Source organism: Thermobia domestica, chromosome 7 (genome assembly GCF_964235325.1).
Source record: "Thermobia domestica chromosome 7, izTheDome1.hap1.1, whole genome shotgun sequence".
Classification (NCBI taxonomy): Eukaryota; Metazoa; Arthropoda; class Insecta; order Zygentoma; family Lepismatidae; genus Thermobia; species Thermobia domestica.
In genome coordinates, this window is record NC_137460.1 from 284,528,651 (window position 1) to 284,549,839 (window position 21,189).

Here is a 21,189-nt window from a genome sequence, read left to right on the forward strand (position 1 = left end):
GGAAATCTCCCTTCTTCAAATTTCCAGACAGGCCTAAAGTCCTGTGGAGTTTTGACAATCTAACTCCATATAAATATGTGTTACGGAAGTAAATCTTTTGTCTTAAACGTAGTTCGACAATTTTTGCCCTGACATTATTACTTCAGGTGTATGATGATGGGTCATTATCAAAGTTTTAGCACAGATCTGTATATCATAATTACTCCCATTATGTGAAAGTACATGATGTTTTTAAACATTGGTCAACTTATTAATTCATGATTAGCAAATCCATCAATGTTTTGGAAATCAAACGAACGGAACCCATTTTTATCTCCGCATACAAAGCAAGGATCATGTATCTTCGTGTTCTTAAACTTGTAGCAGGCATGAATACAATTCACGAAATTAACGTGATGTTGTTCTTTCCGTTCATTTTTAGGGACCAACATCGCTTCTACATTAAAGATGATGTACAAAAAAGTATCTACATGCTGCACCGTAGCAGCCTGATAAAAACAAATGTGGTAATCTTTCACATGAATATAACACGTTTTACAATAAGAAATCTTTGAGTTTTACGTCCCATGATTATGCCGGTTAGGCTAAAGGAGACGGTGATGATGAGTAATGAATGAAACGGTGGAATGAAGAAAGTGGGAGGAAACGGGAGAACCCTGAGAAAACCCACGCACACGGTGTTTGTCCACCACAAAGTTTACTTGGCGGGGGCTGGGATCGAACCCAGGACCCCTAGCACCAGAGGTGAACGCTCTACCACTGAGCCACCGCGGCCCCGTTTTACAATAAGATCCACCACATTCGTGTTCACACTTACGGCCACGTATGTCAACAATATCACCACATCAGACACATATTCTTCTTGTTTCCCATAAACCCTTCCCGCGAACAATCACCGTTTTATGATTGGCAAAACATTCCTCTGAAGAAAACAATCTGTGACAATCACCACACTCGCGTTTAGTATCATCATCAGAAACCTCGTGATAGTTCTCGCATATCGCGCATTTGAAGTTGCTTTTACTGTTTTCTACATGACAATACCATTCCAAACAATACTGACAATACCCATGTTTGTTAAATAGTTCTAATTTTGGTAATTAATTCGTAGTGTCCTTTAGTATACAAAATCAAAATTTTCTTTGATGCATGTATTCCCGGATATATTACATTGTAGTCTCAAATCAATCGGTTTTTCTCGTAGATAATAATTTGGTAATGAGGCGTTAGCTTATTCTGGAGCTTTTTCGTATCCTCATTAGTACACTTATCAAAGATTTCAATGTCAAATTTAGCCCTGACACACTAATCATTTGCTTGTATTAACAATCGTTTAGGATGATTTTTCAATTCGTACATTTGCGCACGTCGGCGATCAGCTCTAGCCTTCCCAAGGACAATACTCTTGAGAAGACAATACACATCCATTTCCACTCGGATAGTACAGTGTTCCATGTGTGTCACAAGACTGCTATATTTTGCTGAGCCAATGGTTCGTCCCTTACATTTACGTGAATCGGCAATGTGAATGGATGCAAAACTTTCCATCTTGATGCTAACATACATGTGATTGTCGACGTCGTTTAACGTATGCTCCCTTACAAATTCAAATAAGGAAAAAATATATTGTCCGAGTTATCAATTCCATTTGCGGGGATACGTTCAATGGTAACTTTTTTTTTCAGTTAGTCCAAAATAAGTATAATGGAAGGTTGTACTATTAACAATACGAAAATATCATCTGTTCCAGTACCATACATGACAGGTTCTGTGCAGAACAAGTGCTAGGCTCGGGAAGAATACCAACGAACTCATTCGACTCATCTGCAGTTAAACCGGCAGTTTTCCCTGCAGACAAAATTTCATAAACTTTTCACAGGCTAAATTCCTCATATTCTCTTTGCAAAAGAAGCCTACATGATATAAATCAACAATATCTTTTGCAGACTTACAATTCTTCAAAACATGAGAATTACAACCAAAATGCAAGAACACTGCATCTAATAGCTTGAAATAAGCTTCATTGCTTACCTTTACATTCGTAGCATTACATTGCGTCCCATGTAAATAAAACTTCATTAGGATTACCGTATCCGCGGGCTTTGTGAGCTGCCAGCATGGTACAAATCACCGTACGTCCTTCCATTGTATCAAATAAATTAAACGAATAAAAATATCAGCAAATAAAAAAGCATACATAATTAGAATATAAAAACAAGGAAAATACTGTACACGGAAAAAACTTATCAAAGCAAAATAACAACAGAAAATAAAAGAAAGAAAATAGCATAGCGTAGCAAGAACATATAAAAAGAAAGAAGTTTAAACAAAAAAATAAAGAAAGAAAACGGTTAACTTAGCTTCGATGCTTTAGAACAGAGAAATTCAACACAAAAAATAACAAATAAATAAAAAAGGTTAGCTTAAGTTCGTTAGTTTAGAACAGAAATTTGACATAAAAATATCAAATCAATAAAAAGGGGTTAGCTTAGGCTCGTTAGTTTCCAACAGAGAAATTAAGCACAGAAAAATTAAAGAAAGAAAATAGAATCACTTTGTTTATTTAGTTAAAATATAAAAAGCAAGAAAAGATTTAACTTACGAAGTAGTATACAAAGCATTAAATAATAAACAAATTAATGTGCCCGGTTTAAAATGCCATTATAAAGGAACTGATTTTTTTCCTAATTGTTAATGCATAATTTCTTTATTACTAAAATGTTTTTTCATTTTTAATGCTAGTTTCTCTTCATTCAGTAACAGTTAAAGATATTTTATTTTAATAACAATAAATTTGTTTCTAGTTAAATACATTTGATTGTCATTTATGGTTTGACTCTTAAAGTTTATTACTGCAAAATACTAAACTAATGTGCTACTAAAAGGTTTAAGTGTCATGTATTAGTAAAAACCCTTCTCACATTTGTAATTTTCTTATAACAGTACTTTGAAATTTTTATGTTATACAAAAACTAAAATGTAAGTTGCAATTTTTTTGTATGAATTTTCCAAAACATAAAAATCATTTATTTGAAATGTAAAATGAAATATGCAAGTTTCAAAATTAAAAATACATGTTGCAAAACCGAAAATGTAATTTTGAAAACTAAAAATGCAATTTGCAATTCTTAATATGTTTGTTTCATTACATGTAGCTCGTTATTTCTAAATTGCAATTCTTAATAGTATCGTTTTATGTTAGACATTAATTACAATTCTTTATTCTTATATTTCGTAAAATGAAAATATTTCATTATAATTCTTCGAATGCTATTAACTGTCCCAGCCCCCGCCAAGTAAACTTTGTGGTGGACAAACACCGTGCGCATGGGTTTTCTCGGGGTTCTACCGTTTCCTCCCACTTTCTTCATTCCACCATTTTATTCCTTACTCATCATCACCGTCTCCTTTAGCCTTACAGGCATAACCGTGGGACGTAAACCTCAAAGTTTTCATTTCATTTTTTTGCTATTAACTGTGTTAAATTCGTGTAGTGTTAATCTACAATTCTTGAAATTGTAAGTTTCAAAAGAAAATGTAAACTTTTATACTTTAATTACAATTGTTTTACTAAAGAAGTTTTGAAAGTATCAAATATAATTTGTATTAAGCAAATGTAAACGTTAACACTTACCACCGCTGGTCATACTTAGCAAATTTGACTATTGCTTTCACAGTTGAGTTATAATTGAGGATAAAACACTTGGACCTTTAATAATAAAGAAACACAATACTTACATGAAAATTATATTTCAGTATACAAATTTTGCAAAAATGTGTATTAAGTGAAATTGCATGTACCTAAACTATGTTTGAAAATTAAATTGCATGTAACGAAAGTATTTGCAAACATTAAATGCATGCTGTCAAAAATTTTGGTATGTTTAACTTAAACGTGACATGTAATGAAAATATACGTTGTTACTAGAAACTGTATATTTAAAATTAATTTGCATGTAATGAAAGTATATGGTGCGAAGAAAAATGTTTTTGAAGGATCGCTTCTTTAAGAAGCTAAAAAGAACTTCTATGCTGTGAACCTATAGATAATTTGTTTCCTTGGAAACTCGTTGTTAAAGTTGTTGTGAAGTTAAAAAAATCGCATTATTTACAATAATATTGTATGGTACTAAAATATAATTGAAAGTGTCTAATATATAACAAAATTATTAGCTGATATAAACATTAAATGTATGGAGTAAAACAAAAATTATTTGTAAAAAAATTGTGTATGCAAGGACAAAATAATATTTTTCTCTCGTATTATTAACAATAATATTCGTCGTTTAAAAATTAACTGTGAATTACAAGTACTTGCATGTAAGTTAAAAGTATTCTCTATATAAAAATTATAACTGAAAAAAAACAAATCTGTATGTCTGCGTGTGCTGAAAAAGTATTTTAAATGCAACAATCATTTAACATTGTACTAAAAGTTTTGTATATGCTGGAACTATATAAAAGTAATGTACATATAACAGAAAAATTTACTAGTGCATGTTCGTAGAAGAAATAATTGTAGGTTATATCTATTTGCATGTAAGTTTAAAAATTTCAAGAAAAAACCTCAGAACATGGAGTGTTATCCATTAAATTAATTGTTTTGCAAACTCAGTTGAACAATTTAGGATTGTGAATGGATAAAACAGTGAATGGATAAAAATGTGAACTAACAAAATTACTGCATGCTTCAAAAACACACGTATATTGTATACAAAAATTAATTCAAAACAGAAAAATATGCAAGAAAAAGCAAGCACGAACACAAATTGCATGGCATGAGAAAGAACTGTGTATGTTGTAAATGAAAACAATAAAAAAGGACTTGTTACGCAAAAGGATATGCATGCTCTTAAAAATAACTGATGTCAATAAAATTAATTCTTTGAAAAGTAATCTGCATGCTACAAACTTTTGTGTTACAAAAATGCATGTAAAAATAAACTTATTTAGATACTATAAAGTAAATGTGTGCTATGAAAAATTTTCTTAAGCAAAACTTTCTCACGTTCGTCGTCAATGATGCTTACTTTACTTCTGTGAACTTGTATACTTTGGAATTCTGAAATCCGTTGTAACTTCCACTTAAAAGTTTTTCAATCAAGGGGATCTCCAATCTATTGCAATGCAGTCCTGAAACAAAAGAAACTTTACAAAGTAACACTTGTAATTTATTTTCGTATTCTTCTAATAATTTTTATGCATCGCTTGCAGAGGAAGCTCAAAGCAATCTTTGATTGCGAACTTAAAAAAATCATTTGTTATACAAACTCAAAGCAACAACGTTGCTAAAATACTAAAAATTGTGAACTTGTAAATAATTTGTTTTAAGTAATGTGTGGTTTTCGAACGAATTTTTCTTATATGTGAATATTAAAATGTTTTCTCAATCAAGCTAACTTAACCTAAATTATGCTAACCTTTGCATTTTACTATCTATTATTCCTTTCATAAATATTTCTCCTTTTGTTCTTTCGTATTTTACTTCTGACGTATTAAATTTTGTGGATCACTTCTGTAGCAATTTTTGTTCCTTTTTAGAACGTAAACTTTTGAGAGCGGCTACACTGCGAATCTAGTAATAATTCGTGTTATTCGTAATAACACTCACTGTTAAATTTACTTCAATCGATTCCTGGTGGAATCTCTGCTTACTTTTCTTAACATAGCACTATAAGTGTGAAGAAACTAATTTTTTTGGAAACTCGTTTTTTTAAATTCAGTTGTGAAAATAAAAATGTGCAAACTGCTAAATATTTTTTCAAACCAACTAACTCAACCTAACTGAAACTAACCTTTTATTTACTTGCTACTTTTCCTTTCCTTAATGTTTTCTTTAATTTTCTCCTTTGATACGCAAACTCTGCTTATTTACTCTCTTGTTTCCTTTTGAAACTAGTTGCTAAAAAGCTGTGAACTGTTAGTTAAATTGTTAAATTTCTCCTTGCTACTTTTTCCTTTCTTAAATGTTTGTCTATTTCTACTTGGTCTTTAAATGTTCCTTTCCTATCTTTTACGTATCGTTTGCTCTGCAAACTTTTAAGAGCAGCGATGCTCCGAATAATTACCAATTACGCTTCCTGCGGAAGCTCATAAAAACAGGTATGCTTTGAACTTACAAAAAATATTTTTCTTTCCTATCTTTTACGTATCGTTTGCTGTGCAAACCCTTAAGAGCATATTAGCATCTGCAAGCCTCATAGGGTTATATGTAGTGATGGGTAAATTCCCGGGAAGATATTTTTCGGGAATGTTCCCGGGAAGATTCCCAAAAATGGAAATTTATGTACAATCACAAAGAACATTGCTTTCTATTACTATATTATAATTTCAAAGTTGAATTCGTTTTTATATCACAGCATATTATTACTGTTGTCCCCAGAGGAGTCTTTAGAATGTATATTCTGAACGATGTTATGTAAACTTATTATTTTATTATATTTAGAGAGTACGCATAAATGTATATTTATTTACAATATGTTCTATGAAAGTAAATATGTTTCAAAAATGGTATAGTAAGTCCACATACTTTTAAACCGCTAAACAGTTTAATTTTTAATGTAAGTGGATTTTCTGAACTTGACTCTACTACTGATATTATAAAAATATTAAATTTTTAGATGTTATAAACAAATTAGTTTGGGTAACTGCCAGAAGACACATGCCCCACCGTTTTATCTACATTTGTATAAATATGTATGTTCACAGTATTTGCAAGATACTTTCCTATCTTTATAATTTTGCATGTAACATTGCCACACACGACCTTTCTTCCTGCTCATTTCTCGAAATTTCGTGCGTTAATTCACATGTAAAAGAAGTTCGAGTACCTCTTCAGAAATTCGAGTCAGAGAGAGGAGACAGACCGACGTCTATTACTAACGGTGGTTTAGGGTATATTAATAGCAGTTCATCTAGTTTTCTACATAATTCTAGATTACTTTACAAAATGGATCCTTTCCATTGTTTGTAAATTAGTGCTTTGCTACTTTTGGCTATTGTTTAGCTTTGGGGGCCAGATTTTGCACCTACTTTTTTGCGATATTCTATTCCGATGGGGTTATTTTATGATTTCAAACGTTAAATTACGTTACCAGCATTAAATTTAGACAGCATTGCCGAGCGAATGTTAGCGAGTGAATGCGGGTTAGAGCCCCGCAGGGCACGTTGTTTTCTATCTTCGCTAGCAACAATTCACTTTCTTTTGTGACATAAATCACTTCTACTTAGCTGTACGGTTTGTACAAATTCCATACTGTCCTAAAAAATGTGTTCGATACTTTCTTGACTACTTGAACACCACTATCAACTCATTTCTTCCATAAATCATCCTACTTTTTGCTAGTTTTGGGCCCCCAACACTAGACAATTACCCTACTTTTTAGTGCAAATGGAAACGGAACTTAAAAATCATATTATTAGTTTTATAAATTAGAGTCAAAGAACTTTAAATTTTTAAACCTCCAAATTCTCTAAAGCCTAGAAGTAAATCATAGTATATTAAAATAAAGTAATTAGTCATATGGTTCTTATGATTTAGAAGATAAAGTAAAGAAATGGAAATAAATTCCTTCCCGGGAATTTATAGGCCAGAGAAAATACCCGGGAACATTCCCATTTTTTAAATTCCTTCCCACCGGGAATATTCCCACTGCCCATCACTACTCCCAACCCCAGAAGCCAGCAATGCAACTCAAAAAGGAAGTTTGTACCTGACTAAAGGATCTACCTTTGGGTAAAATTTTTAAAGTACAACAGGTATTACAGTGGACACTTTTACTAGATGGAACAATAGACGAGGCACTGGATTCTTTCGCTCATGTTTTTAATGCAACAATATATACTTTGTACTGTTCAAAAAAGTAAAAAGAATGAAATTTCCAATAAGGCACGGCGAACAGAGTCGCCACACATTACGAAATAAAAAAAAACCTTTGGGAACTGTGGTGTGCATTTCCAAATGAATACATATCTTAAAACGAATATCTGATGTAGGACTTAATATAAAAAAGCTATTGAGATGCAGCAAATATCTAGACTATATTTGTAAAAAATCAGACACCAGCATCAACAACACTAAACAATTTTGGTATCTTATCAGAACTACGTCTAAAACTTCTAGCATACCTCTTGTATAGTGCAATGATGTATCAGGTGCACAAGTTGAAGGAAGAACATTAAATTTTAATTAATTCTTTTGTAATAAGTTTTCAACTACATAATCAACGTACTTCCCTGTTCAATCCGTTCACTCGTCCACTATATCTCATTTATCAATTACTCCTTCAGAGGATGAGTTACTCTTATTTTCTCTCCGGCCTGAGAGTCTCTCGCCAGGACAATATAAGCTAGACCTTTCTGCGTTCGACATCATCTATTATTTCTTTTCCACTTTCGCCCATTTTTAATAGTTGTTTCAGGAAAACCTGTTTTCCCTGCTTTTGGAAAACAGCCCGTTTCTCTGCCATTTATAAATGTGGATTAGAAAGTTCTGTATCATCCTAAAGCAATAGCTTGCTACTCTGAAACATATCAATCCTCTGCGAGAAAATTACCAAAGACATTACTTCCTGTTCAGTACAATCCCAAAGTTGGCAGTGGAGAGTGGACGGCCATTAGGGTGGTCCTTAGGTATATGGGAAAAAATAAATTTTCGAATTTCTTGCGCCGCACCCCCTATTTCTTTTCCTTTGATAATAGAAACATCATACACAAAATTTCACAAAAATCCATCAACGTTAACCCGTGCCGCAAAGAGTTGATTTCTGTAGAAAGAAACCCATTTGAATTTCAATGGCACTCGACTTACTATTTGTCAATAGACATATAATAATTATCATAAATGTAAATAGGACAATATAAAGCTTTCCTCTGTAATTCAGAATTGACGGGTTTCAAATACATTCGGTTGGTTATCAGGCAACAAGCTACAAGCATCGTGATCATCGTCTGTACATATAGTACTTATGGTAATGTGTAACTGTACCAAAATTTTGGTTAAAATATTTTCGTATAAACGCAAATTCTGCGTTGGTGCATTATGTGACGTTCATCTGAATTTGTACACTTTGTGCGGTGAATGCTTCTTGTTGATCATGCTGCCGCCTGGTGGTGCTAATAGTCAGATTAGAAGAAAAGGAAAAGGAAAGAATGGAGTTTTAGTTGGACTTCGATTTGTGTTGGTGTGTGTGCGAAACATGATTCAGCAATTTTCTTTTGCTGATCATGTTATGATCTTGTTACCAGACGCTATGTAAAAAGGAGTGTTAGTTGTCATATGATTTGGAAAATCCATCGTTATCTTCAAATATGTATATACCTCATTAAAAATAGTATTGCAAAACTGAATATTCTGGTGATTTCAAGTAAGTCATTATTAACGTAAATCGGCCCCAAGTAATATTTTATAACGACGAGGGGGCGTGATCGAGATTAAGAGTGAAACAAAGGACTTGGCAGGTGGCACTCTAAGGTAATGGACTTATAGTCAGCGACTAACACAAAAATTTGTCGAAATAAGTCAATTCTCCAACAGAAATCACAACATAATGCTGTCACTGCGTTCGCATGGAATGGCTGTCTGTTAAATTCTCTGAATCGGAAGAAAGGACGGTTTTTGTGAGTGGATTCGACGGATATGCAGTGTTTCAACTTAAAATGTGATCACACCTATCGACGAGCCATGGCGGACAGAAAATATTGAAGTGAGTAGTAAAAGTATACTTACGAATTCATTACGTAAATGGGGCGACAAATGTATAGAAAAGCTTGTTTATCTCAGGTACGTTTGTTCATTTCCAATAAATGGCACTGTAATATGTAATTTTGTCAGTTTTTTCTTTCACAGATTGCATGACGTGGTGAGAACGTGATTCTTGAATAACTTGTGTTCAATCCATGAAAGTAGGTGATGCTCTCGTCTATTTTCGAAATACGCCTTAGGTCTTCGCCCAGGTGATTCCCGTCCGAGTCTGGACCGTACGGTAAGGTGCATCGCGCCTTCCTTGAGCGATTGTCGTGGGGACGAACTTTCTGAACCCACAAACAAAATAGTGCAAAGCTATATTATTTGGGGGCAAAGAATAGAGAGTTCTCCACGGTGGCCGGTTAAGGAGGGTGGGTACCGAACAGCACTATGCTGGACCGTAATAGAATGGCTAAGCCCTTCACAGGGACAAAAGTCTCAATCAGGAAGGTACACGGATCGAGCCCAGATACCGTAATAGAATGGCGTTTCCCTCCAGGGACGGATCAATTAATAATAATTCACGTTTTTATTAATTGATTCGTAACGGATGTAACATCTGGGAGAAGATCTAGGTGTAATATTTGACAGGTTTTATTTCTCATGATATGCTATATGCGCCAAATTGAAGATATTATTGGTGTTTGTTGTGTTTGTATATTTGTAACTTGCAATCATGGCAGAAAGTGAAAATTTGAGTTTGCAAACTTTGCTTGAAGCTATTAATGACATTAAGCAATCACTTAATGATGCTGTTAACGATACTAAAGAACAAATGCAATCACTTAATGATGCTGTTAACGATACTAAAGAACAAATGCAATCACTTAATGGTAGTGTAAATGACACTAAGCGACAGCTCAATGAAGTCATTAACGAGTCGAAAACTGAAACCCAAGCTCAGATAGAAAAATTCTCTAACGACCTTACAGGTAAATTAGAAACGTTAGAACATAGGATGGATGGGCAAATTCAGACGTTGTCGACTGAGTTAGTGCAAATGAGAAGTGAAATAGACAGGGTTAGTCGTACTTGTGCGGATAACTTTGAAAAACTGTCAGCACAGTTTCAAGAGAAATTAAATGTACAAGAAACAAAAGTTGATGAGGTTAAGCTTGACGTGAAAAATAACGAAGACAAAATACGTTTTGTCAATGCTAAAGCTAATCAGTTAGGAGATCAAGTTAGGGACACCGAGGAACGTATTATAATGATTGGAAATAAAGTTAAGGATTTAAGTTCCGATGTCAACTTAGTAGATGACAAAGCTGAGCGAGCGCAGGAAAAAGTGGGAGAAAGTAGAATCATGAAGTTAGATCAAAATGTCCGCGAGATTTATGATGTTAGTATTGCGGCCCGTGAAATAGCTCATCATACCCAAACAATGATAGATGATGTAAAGGGTGAAGTAGAAAGTAAATTCGAGATAGTGAATCAAGAGGTCAGAAACTTGCGCGTGAGTATGATTGAAAGTCAAATTAGGTCATCAACGCTTGTAGGAAACGTAAAATCTGAGGTGGAAATTAAAGAAGAAAAATTTGACACTAGCGTACGTAAAAACACCAACCCTTTTCTTGATTACGATGTTAGTTCTGTGTTGAGTGAAAATGATTCTTCGGATTCTCACAGTGATAATAGCTTTGTTGGGGTAAAAACTATCAAACGGAGGAAAAAGCGAGAAAGAAAGGTAGCTATAAAGTCACGAGATTTAGATTCTTTCGAGAAATTCTCTGGTCACGAAAATGAATTGACTGCCACTGCTTTCTTACGCAAGTTTGAAGATCAAGCTTCGCTTATGTCAATTTCTCGTAGTCAATATTTAGACATTATCAAATTTTTGTTGACTGGTTCTGCGCAAAATTGGTACATCAACAATTGTGGGTTTTTCACTTCTTACGATCGTTTTGCCGAATTGTTCAAATTAGAGTTTGAGAATGAACAGGTTCGTGCTAACAAATTAATGGTATTGCAATACAAACCATATGATGCAAAAGTCGACGGAAGTGTGTACAATTTCGTGTCATATAGATGTAATAAGATTCAAGAAATTAATCCCGACATAAAAGAATCGTTAGCTATCAGTATAATTCTCAATTTGATTCCACCTTACAACCGACGTCAGTTAACAACTTTGTCCACTATGAATTTGTCTTCTGTATTGTCCGTCATACAAAGATTAGAAGCAATTCCCAGGTCTGATAACCGTAACAACAGCAATAATCATAGGTTCCTGAAAGTCAACCAGGTGTCTGTTAATAAGAACGGTAAGCGTAAAAGTAATCAGAATAACGTTAATGACTGTGATGAGTCATATCAGGTACATTCGAACGAAAATTTAAATAACAGAGGTAATCGAAAAAGAAAAAATTCCTTTCGTAGAAACAAAAAGAAAAAGTGGAGTAATAATAGTAGTTCTGATAGGCATGAAGAAAGTGTGTGTTTTTGTAATCATGGTTCAAATGTAGGTAATAACAATGATAACGTAAACCAAAGTGAAGCCACTAGTGGTGTGACTAATAAGCCAACGAATGGTAATTCTCAAACGAGGAATTCACCTCAGACTGGTTTCAGTAATGGAAACTTTGTAAATCCTTCGAACTTTGGTAATCCTACTGGGTTTAGGCCACCGAGACCAAATTTCGTGAATACTGCTGCAGGCAATTTTGGGTTTCAAAATAGATTTCCTCCCCCAAACTAGAAACACCCTGCCTGAAGAGTGCTCATAGCAGGGAATTAAATCAAACGTGTAGTAATGAGTTATATAATGCACTCCTTCCAAATGGTCAGACTGTTTTTGTAAAGCTTGATAAAAATTTAATAAACTTAGTACAGTGGGATGATGTTTTCTCATCTGACGAAGAGGAAACTAAAGATTTTTGAAAACTAATGTGAATTCATGTGCCCCTGCTGAAATTCTTGTCAAAATCATGAATGAGAATCTGTACGCTCTGTGCGATTCAGGTGCTTCGGCTAGTTTGTTAAGCTATAACGCATGGAAGAAAATATCCAATATAGTGTCAAACGCTGTATTACAACCCGCTCCTCAAATTGTTCTGGTAGATTATAGTGGAAAAAGAACGAAATCAGTTAAGGGTGAGGTTACCCTCTGTGTAGAAATTGGACCTGTAATTTGTGATGTTAGATTTATTGTTGTCAGTGACCTTAATTGTAATTTTCTGCTAGGCAGAGATTTCTTATCGCTAGCTAATGCGAAATTAGACTTTGGCGAGAAATCTGTTACTGTAGGTTACGATCCTAACACTTGTAAGGTACCAATGAAAGAGTATGAGCACGGATTTGGTAGTGACCCCCTTCTGAATAATGAAAATAAAGGTAAAGTAAAAATACTTACTAGAGAGAGTGTTAATAAGGTTGGTTTTCATTTAAATAATGTGAATTGTGTTGACACTGATTTTGCCATTGAAAGCGAGAACGAAGATGTTGTCGAACCTGTGCTAGAGTGTCCAATAGTTAAGAATTTAGAAATGCATAAGAAACAGCTGACGCAGGAATGGATGGATAGTTTATTAGAAAACAGTAAAGCATTTGAACACGTAGATAAGTATACTACCAACAATGATTTAAATGTAGAGCAAATAAAACAAGCACATTTGAACGAAGCTGCTGAAGTAAATTTTTTTATCATTTTTATGGGGAACAAATACATAAATTGGATGAGGAAATTCAAAAGTCTCATAATAATGTAAAAGTAAATCAGGACATTTGTAATTTAAGCAAAACTACTCGTAATACCCAAAGTCACTTTCCTTCTGTTACTGAAATTGGAACAAAAGTTCTTGAAATTGAAAATTTATCTAATGTTCAAACACAACAACTTTATGATTTGTTATTGAAACATTGATTGGTTTTTAGCGATTTGCCAGGTAAATATAATAAATTTGAATACGCTATCGAAGTTGAGACTGATCAACCGATTGTAAAACGTCAGTACCCATTACCCTTTAAATATAAGGAAAATATTGAACAGCAAATAGCTGAGTGGCTAGAATGTGGCGTAGTGGAAGAATGTATTTCTGTGCATTGTCATCCTTTGTTGTGTGTAGCTAAGAAAAACACTAGTAAACTTCGTACTGTTGTAGATTTAACTCAATTGAACAAATTTGTAAAATTAAAGCAGTTAAAAGTCAATAAGATCGATGATCTTCTCATCAAATTTCAAGGAATTCAATTCGTGTCTTGTTTAGATTTTGTGGGAAGTTATTTACAAGTACGTTTAAGTAAAGAAAGTAAACAATACACAGCTTTTTGTTGGAACGGTAAAATGTATCAGTATACTCGAGTTCCGTTTGGTTACATAAACGGAGGAGCTGCTTTTATGTTGTGTTTGCAAACTGTCCTTGGGGCAGGTTTATATGAAAAAGTAGTCTAGTACATCGATGATGTCTCTGTAATTTCTATGACTTTTGAAGAACAGTTACAATTTTTGGATCAAATATTTCAGAAAGTTTACGAGGCTGGCATGACTTTAAATCTACAAAAGTGTACTTTTTGTAACACGAAATTTAGTTTTTTAGGGTTTGACATCAGTCCGCAAGGCATAACAAAAAATCCTTCTTATGTACAGTGTATCAAAGACCTACCAAGGCCTAGAAATTTGAAAGAATTACAAAGAGTTTTAGGTTTGTTCCAGTGGTGTGCCAAATTTGTTGAAAATTTCGCTCAAAAATCTGAACCTTTGTTTGGTTTGTTAAGGAAAAATAAAAAATGGATCTGGGATCAATCTTGTGAAGACAGTTTCAACCAATTGAAAAGTGATTTAGTTCAGGAGGTGATGCTTGCACATCCTTTGTTAGATCATGATTTTTGTTTAATTACAGATTGTAGTTCAGTTGCTTTGGGAAACATTCTTTTTCAAGAAGTAGACGGTAAGAAACATATTTTAGGATTTTATAGTAGAACGTTAAAACCTGCAGAGAAAAATTACACTGTGACTGAACGTGAGTGTCTTTCAATTGTAGTCGCGCTTAAACGTTGGTCTCAATTGTTGTATGGAAGACATGTAAAAATTTACACGGATCATAATTCATTGTTATATTTGCACAAAATGAGACAGTGGAACTCTAGACTTGCTCGTTGGAGCTTACAAATTCAGGGATTTGATGTACAAATTGTGTATATTAAAGGTCAAGATAATCAAGCTAGCGATGCATTGTCACGTATCATTTTGTTTCCTGAGGTTGAAAAGCATGAAGTTAATAAGTACGAGGTGTTGCCTTCTTGTTTTAAACATTTGTCTGTTCAAGATTTAATTAGCAAGCAAAGAGAACATCCGGAGTATGAAAATATCATGAAGTACTTAGAGAATCCCAATGATCCTTATGTTAAAGTCAAGAATCGTAATATTGGTGAATTTTACAAAATTGAAAATGGAATTTTGTTGAATCGCAGTTACCATTTTCCTAACCAATGGAAAATTTGTATTCCTCCTTCACTTGTGAACGATGTAATTCAAAATTATCATGAACAAGGTCATTTTGGTTTTGAAAAGGTTTTAGGCTTTGTTAGTGATTGTTGTTATTGGAAGTCCATGCGTAGAGATATTAGCAATTATTTGCGTGATTGTGTTGTATGTAAACGTACGAAAGTTGAAACTTCACCACCAGCTAGACCTTTACAAACTGTAGCTGTAAAGAATGTAAGAGACATGGTCTCGATTGATTTGTTAGGACCTTATCCACCTTCTCATACTGGAAATAAATTTGCGTTGTCAATTTTAGATGTATTTAGCAGATATTACAGAATGTTCCCAATCAGAAATGCAACGACCAAATGTGTTTTGAGATGTTTAGAATATTATTACTTTGTAACCATGGGAATTCCAAAATCCATACTAGTAGACAATGGTGGATGTTTTGTATCAGCAAAATTTAAATCTAAAATGGAAGAATATGGTATTAAAATTCACTATGTAATTCCTTACCATCCAAAGATCTCAATTGTAGAACGAATCCATAGGGAGACGAATAGGTTGTTCAAATTGTTGTGTAACGAAGAACATACTTCTTGGGAGAGGTACATACCTCAAATTGTCATTTTGTTAAATTATTCTGTGTGTAGTAGTTTGGGTGTCAGCCCTGCTAGTCTTCATTTGAATGTAAAAGCAAATTATTCTGTGTTGAAGCATTTTGGCATTGTAACAAACGAAAGTTATGATGAAAATGAACTTGTGAATTGGGAAAATAAGCTCATAATGGCTGACTACCGCAGAAGTGAAAAGGTTAGAAAAAGAAATGAGAAATATAATGCATCCCAAGAAAGAAAATACAAAATAAAAGAAAATGATTTGGTATTTCTGTTGCAATCACATTTGAGTTCAACAGTAGACAAAAAGATTCGCAAGTTTTTCATGCTTTACAAAGGTCCACTGTTTTGTAAAAATAAAATTTCAGACAAAGTCTTTGAACTTGTAGATCCTTTAACTGGAGAATCTTGTGGCGTACATTCTATTGATCGTATGAGAGTGTGGAGACCCACTCAAAAAACTAGGAACATCTGGTTAGAATTAGCTAAGAAACATATTCATGAAAAGGAATTTGATTCTGTAAAAGAAAATAGTGAAAAAACTGATTCTGGTGAACCGGAAACGTTAGTAAATGTGAATTCTTTGAATATACCGAAAGTTAGTTTGTCTGTTTTCAATGAGAGTGAATGTAATAAGTTTAATGTTCAGTTGTTGTTTAAAGAGCTGTTAAAATGTGACACATATTTGCAACATTTAAATGATAAGCTAGATTGTCAGTATCGTACTCTTTTGTTAGCTTTATTCGATTGCTGAATCCTAAGCTAAACAGACGTGACGTGTAAAAAAAATCACGGATATGATTATTTCCTAAATGCTAATATGTATGAAAATGTTGTTTATTAGTATTCATATGTAAAGGAAATATGAGATACAAACTCGTTTACATGAATTATCGTATTGTCTTGTTGATGCTTTGCGTTAAGTTATCAAGACTAACTGTAAGATCTTAAAACACCAAATGTATGAGGTGAATTGTATAGCATTCATGTATTATTAAGAATGTAAACGATGATATGCTCTGATGTTGTCAGAGTGAGAGTAAGTTTTTATGTGTCAGTGGAACACTCTGACGCGAGTATTGACTTATGAATGGCAACTCCCACCCTCATTTATTTTTAACCTTTGGGTTCATTTTTCTATGTTGTTTTTGTTACACATTTGTGCCTCGAAGTCCTAAGCCGGACCCAAATTATGGGGCGAGACGCCCGCGCTTTTCAAATTGTGTGTGTAGTAAGGAAAAGAGAGATAGGGAGAACGGAGTCAGTTGAGGGTCAGATTGAATTAGTGACCTGATGCCTCATTGACACCAATCCACACGCATGTATTAGTGGTATGACCCTGGCTTTGATTTACTCAGATCACAGAGCTGGGTCCTAGAGGCAATATTTAGGGAATACCACGAAAACCATAAATACATGAAATCTATTATGTAGTTAGTTAGTTGTGAAATATTAACTGTTAAAAATAAATGTAAAATAGGAATTTCAATCCCGGCGTGATAGAGAAAAATCATAGAAAAAACTAGAAGTCGTAACCACTATTGAGCATGCGCGTGAAGAAGTCTCTCCCAAGCTCGATGAGGCTCGTGACGTCGCTTTCGAGCGACGTCAAACTGGCAGAAATGCGTGGGACGTAACACCTTTATAAGCGAGGCCTGCTCGCCGCTCCGGTTGATTCTGAAGCCGACGATCAACGAGTGTGAGCCTTCCTCAGTCCCGGCCGCCTGGTATAATATCAGGTATGTGATTATTTTTTCTAAGTTCCCCCTTCAACTCGGGATGAGTACTTTGAGATTTGTAGTCGCACTTTGAGAATGTATAGTGTCGAATACGAAGTCCCTTCAACTTGAGACCAAATTCCCTCTTCGAGAATTAACATTTTTCCCTTCGGGCCAATGCAAGTTGCGATGTACGAAGTTCATATTTCACTATTTTCAATAAATCGCGGTTTAGTATAAAAACCTTCTAGCACCCATTAGGTATTATAGGGGTTGTGCTCCCACTTAAGTGATGTAGTAAAACTTCCAAGTTGTCATTCCAAGTAACCGATTTTGTAAAATTCATCTGTATTCTTATTTTTATTTTTTTTAAATAAAAAGTCAAGTGTAATGGTCTCTTTGATTTAGTCAAGCTTATCCCACCTAATTAGATTCGGCTCACAGTCTTCATATGTTACCTGGGTTTCGATTTCCAGTACCAAGCTCTACCACTGTTAGTGCCCTTTCTCATCATCTTGGAACCAGTAAGCCAAAGACGTTTCCGAGACCGAGGCTAAAAGGGAGTTGGACTCCGAACCAACTTTGTAATACTGGGTGGAGAGTGAAGAAGTGATCTCAAATACGATTTCACAAAAGAAAGTGTACACAATTGCTACGCCAATCTCAGAACAACAAAACATCATATAACATTTTATGGTGTTCGGTGTTCGCCGGGTAACCAACTGTGTGTTCCTGAATCTCTAAACAAATCTCTGGTGCTCATTCACTTTATAGGGGAACCAACTATCTCAGTTGTCCTAAAACGCGATTTTAGCAAATCGGGAGTGATTTTTTTTTACCGAAGAGCGTTCAATAGATAAAAGTGAAAAGTGTACGCGAAGTTTTTCTTTTGACTAGTCAAGTGGTGAATCGGTACTATGTAAAGTCAGTACAGTTCAGTGGCGTACTTGGACTAGGCGGTGTTCAGCCTATGACTCTGATATACAAGTATAATTTTTTCTGCTCTAAATAGTGCGTTTCACAAGTAGTGAAGTGGCGACGAAAATTTTTTATTCTCAACTTCTTTCGCTTTAAGTTGTTATAAGTCAGCGGAATAGTTGCTAGGTTCCGCAGAGCAAGACTCAGTTCACCTCACGACGTTTTTTTTGTGTAGTAATAGAAATGAAAAATCGGGACGCGAGTGTTAATACAGAATTCAGCTCTTGTCTCATGTACTTGCAAAACCCTAAGTCTGCTTATGCTTCTGCCAGCTTTGGTAGGGTCACAGTCAGTTTTATCTCTAGACAACAGAACCTCCCGTTCTACGGGATGAAAGTTCGACTCGTTTGTCCGGCGATAGGTGGCTAATACCCTTACCACTTATTTGGGAGGGATCACAGGCAGTTTTATCTCTAGACAGCAGAACCTCCCGTTTTACGGGATGAAAGTTCGACTAGTCTGTCCGGCGATAAGTGTCTAAAATCCTTTCCCATGCAACGCTTGGGGGTCACAGGTATCTTATTCTCTAGGTCCAGCAGGGCCTCTCTGTACTAGGGGTGCAAGCCCGACGGCTGCCTGGGAATAACTGCCTAAAACTCACCTTTATGCAAATGCAATACCTAAAATCAAATGCAGGTACATGAACCAATGGTTGGATGATCGAAGTTCCCCTTGTGAATTTAAAAGCAAAATAGTTTAAAACAATGTTGTTTGTGCTATAAAAAAATGAAGTTAAAAAAAAGAAAACAAGTTAAAGAATAGAAGTAAAAAGTAAAATCCTCATAAGTGAACAAATAAGTATCTGTTATAAACAGCTGTCTAGTCACTTTCCGTTTCCCGTTCTGAAAAGTAAAGCAAAATTTATAAAGAAAGGGAAGTTGAGTATTTCAAGTTCAAAGGAAGTTAAATGAAGATATTGAAATAATAATAAGTCTCATAATACGTAACAATTTGACGTAGTATTTCCGAGGGAAGTAGCTATCAGTGATTAAATTCTTACTATATCAGAGGAAATAGGTTGATTACCCACTGCCCTGGTTTAAGAGGCCACTGACTTGCGAAAAACAGATTTATTATCAAAAATGAGTTTCGCGCAGAAAATAAAAGAAAAGCTATTAGATTTAGGGCAATCTCATTGTCCTAAGACACCCACGGGCAAACACCGTTATATTTTAGATCGGTAGAATAATTATTATTGTATTGAGTGCAATAAAATAAAAGTCCACGGGCATTCTCCTCCTGAGTTTGGTCGTTCGAAAAAGAATCCATTACCGAGATACTTGGATACGTGGAGTCAGCCAAGATATCGTGAACCAACGACCGCGAGCCCGCAAACCCCAGACGCACCAGCGAGTGGTTGCGATCTAACGCCGCTGGCCGCGTCTAGTCCTATCCCGACTAGAAATGATATAGAAATACAAAGTGCTGGTTCAAGTGAAAAACCAACGCCAGCTCCTAGGACGATATATGTAAATTCAGATACTGATGAGACCCCACCGGGGGTAGATCCGAAAACTCTAATGAATGAAGTAAATTTAAAAGATAAACTAGAGATAGCCGAACTAATCACTGCAGGTCAGGAATGGCCTCAGGCAACAATTGAGATAGAAACAACAGCAGGTGTAATACCTGATGTGCCCTCGAACCAAAGTCCCTTAGATAATAATAAGTTAGATGATAAGGAAAATAGATTAAGTAATTTAGTGTTAAGTGTAGAAAATAAAGACATTGGTGTATCAAAAGGACCAGATAGCCCGGTAGCGCTATATTTTCCTATTAAATACGAACTGTCGGATCCTAGAACGCCGTTGGAAATGCAAAGACTCACCTTTCAATCTTTTTATGCTGGTAGTAGTGATGAAACTGTTTATGCTGAAATCGGTCCTAGAACTATGTATGCTAACTTAGATATTGAATCACGAATCTCAATGAATAAAGAGCCCATTTACGAAAATATTGATCTCGAACCCAAGACTTCAACGAATAAAGAGCCAATTTATGCAAATATAGGAACCGAACCAAGGGAAACGAAAATTGAGAACCCTGACGAAAATAATGAAAATGAATTGCGCTCTCTGACACAACCTAACGATGAAGAGTTAATAGACCAGATTAAGCATTCATTACAAACAGAACTGTCCCCGGCAGTAGGAAACTTAATTCGACCTTTAACTAAACAACTACGAAACAAGAAAGTACAGGTCACAGTTGTTCGTCGCCACGGTGACGACGACGAGAAATTAGGTATTTTATTTCAAGCTGGCCCCTCAGCCCCCTTTGAAGATTTATTACCTGAGGAAAATGTAGTTGGAAAGTTTGATATGGAAATACAGACCGACGATTTTCAAAAGAAAGATATTAGTGTTGAGACCGAATATAAGTTTCCTAAAATGATCCGGATTGACACAGACCGTGAACTTAAGTTTCTTCGGACAACAGCTACCCAAACCAACCCTGTCATGTTTGAAGATAGCCTTACCCTCCAAGAGAAACTGCAATATTTAGACAGTATAGATAACATACTCAGTGTAGTTAGTAAAGTTAGGTGGTCAAACGGACATATTAGTAGTGCCGACTCAGATGGGGGTGAATCGTTGAAAGACGATTGGTTAGGTTACGAACTACAGAAATTACAAAACGAAGAAATAGCAAAATTACGAGATGACAACCCGGAGTCTTCTCCTGCGTCAGCCCTGGAGGATGAGT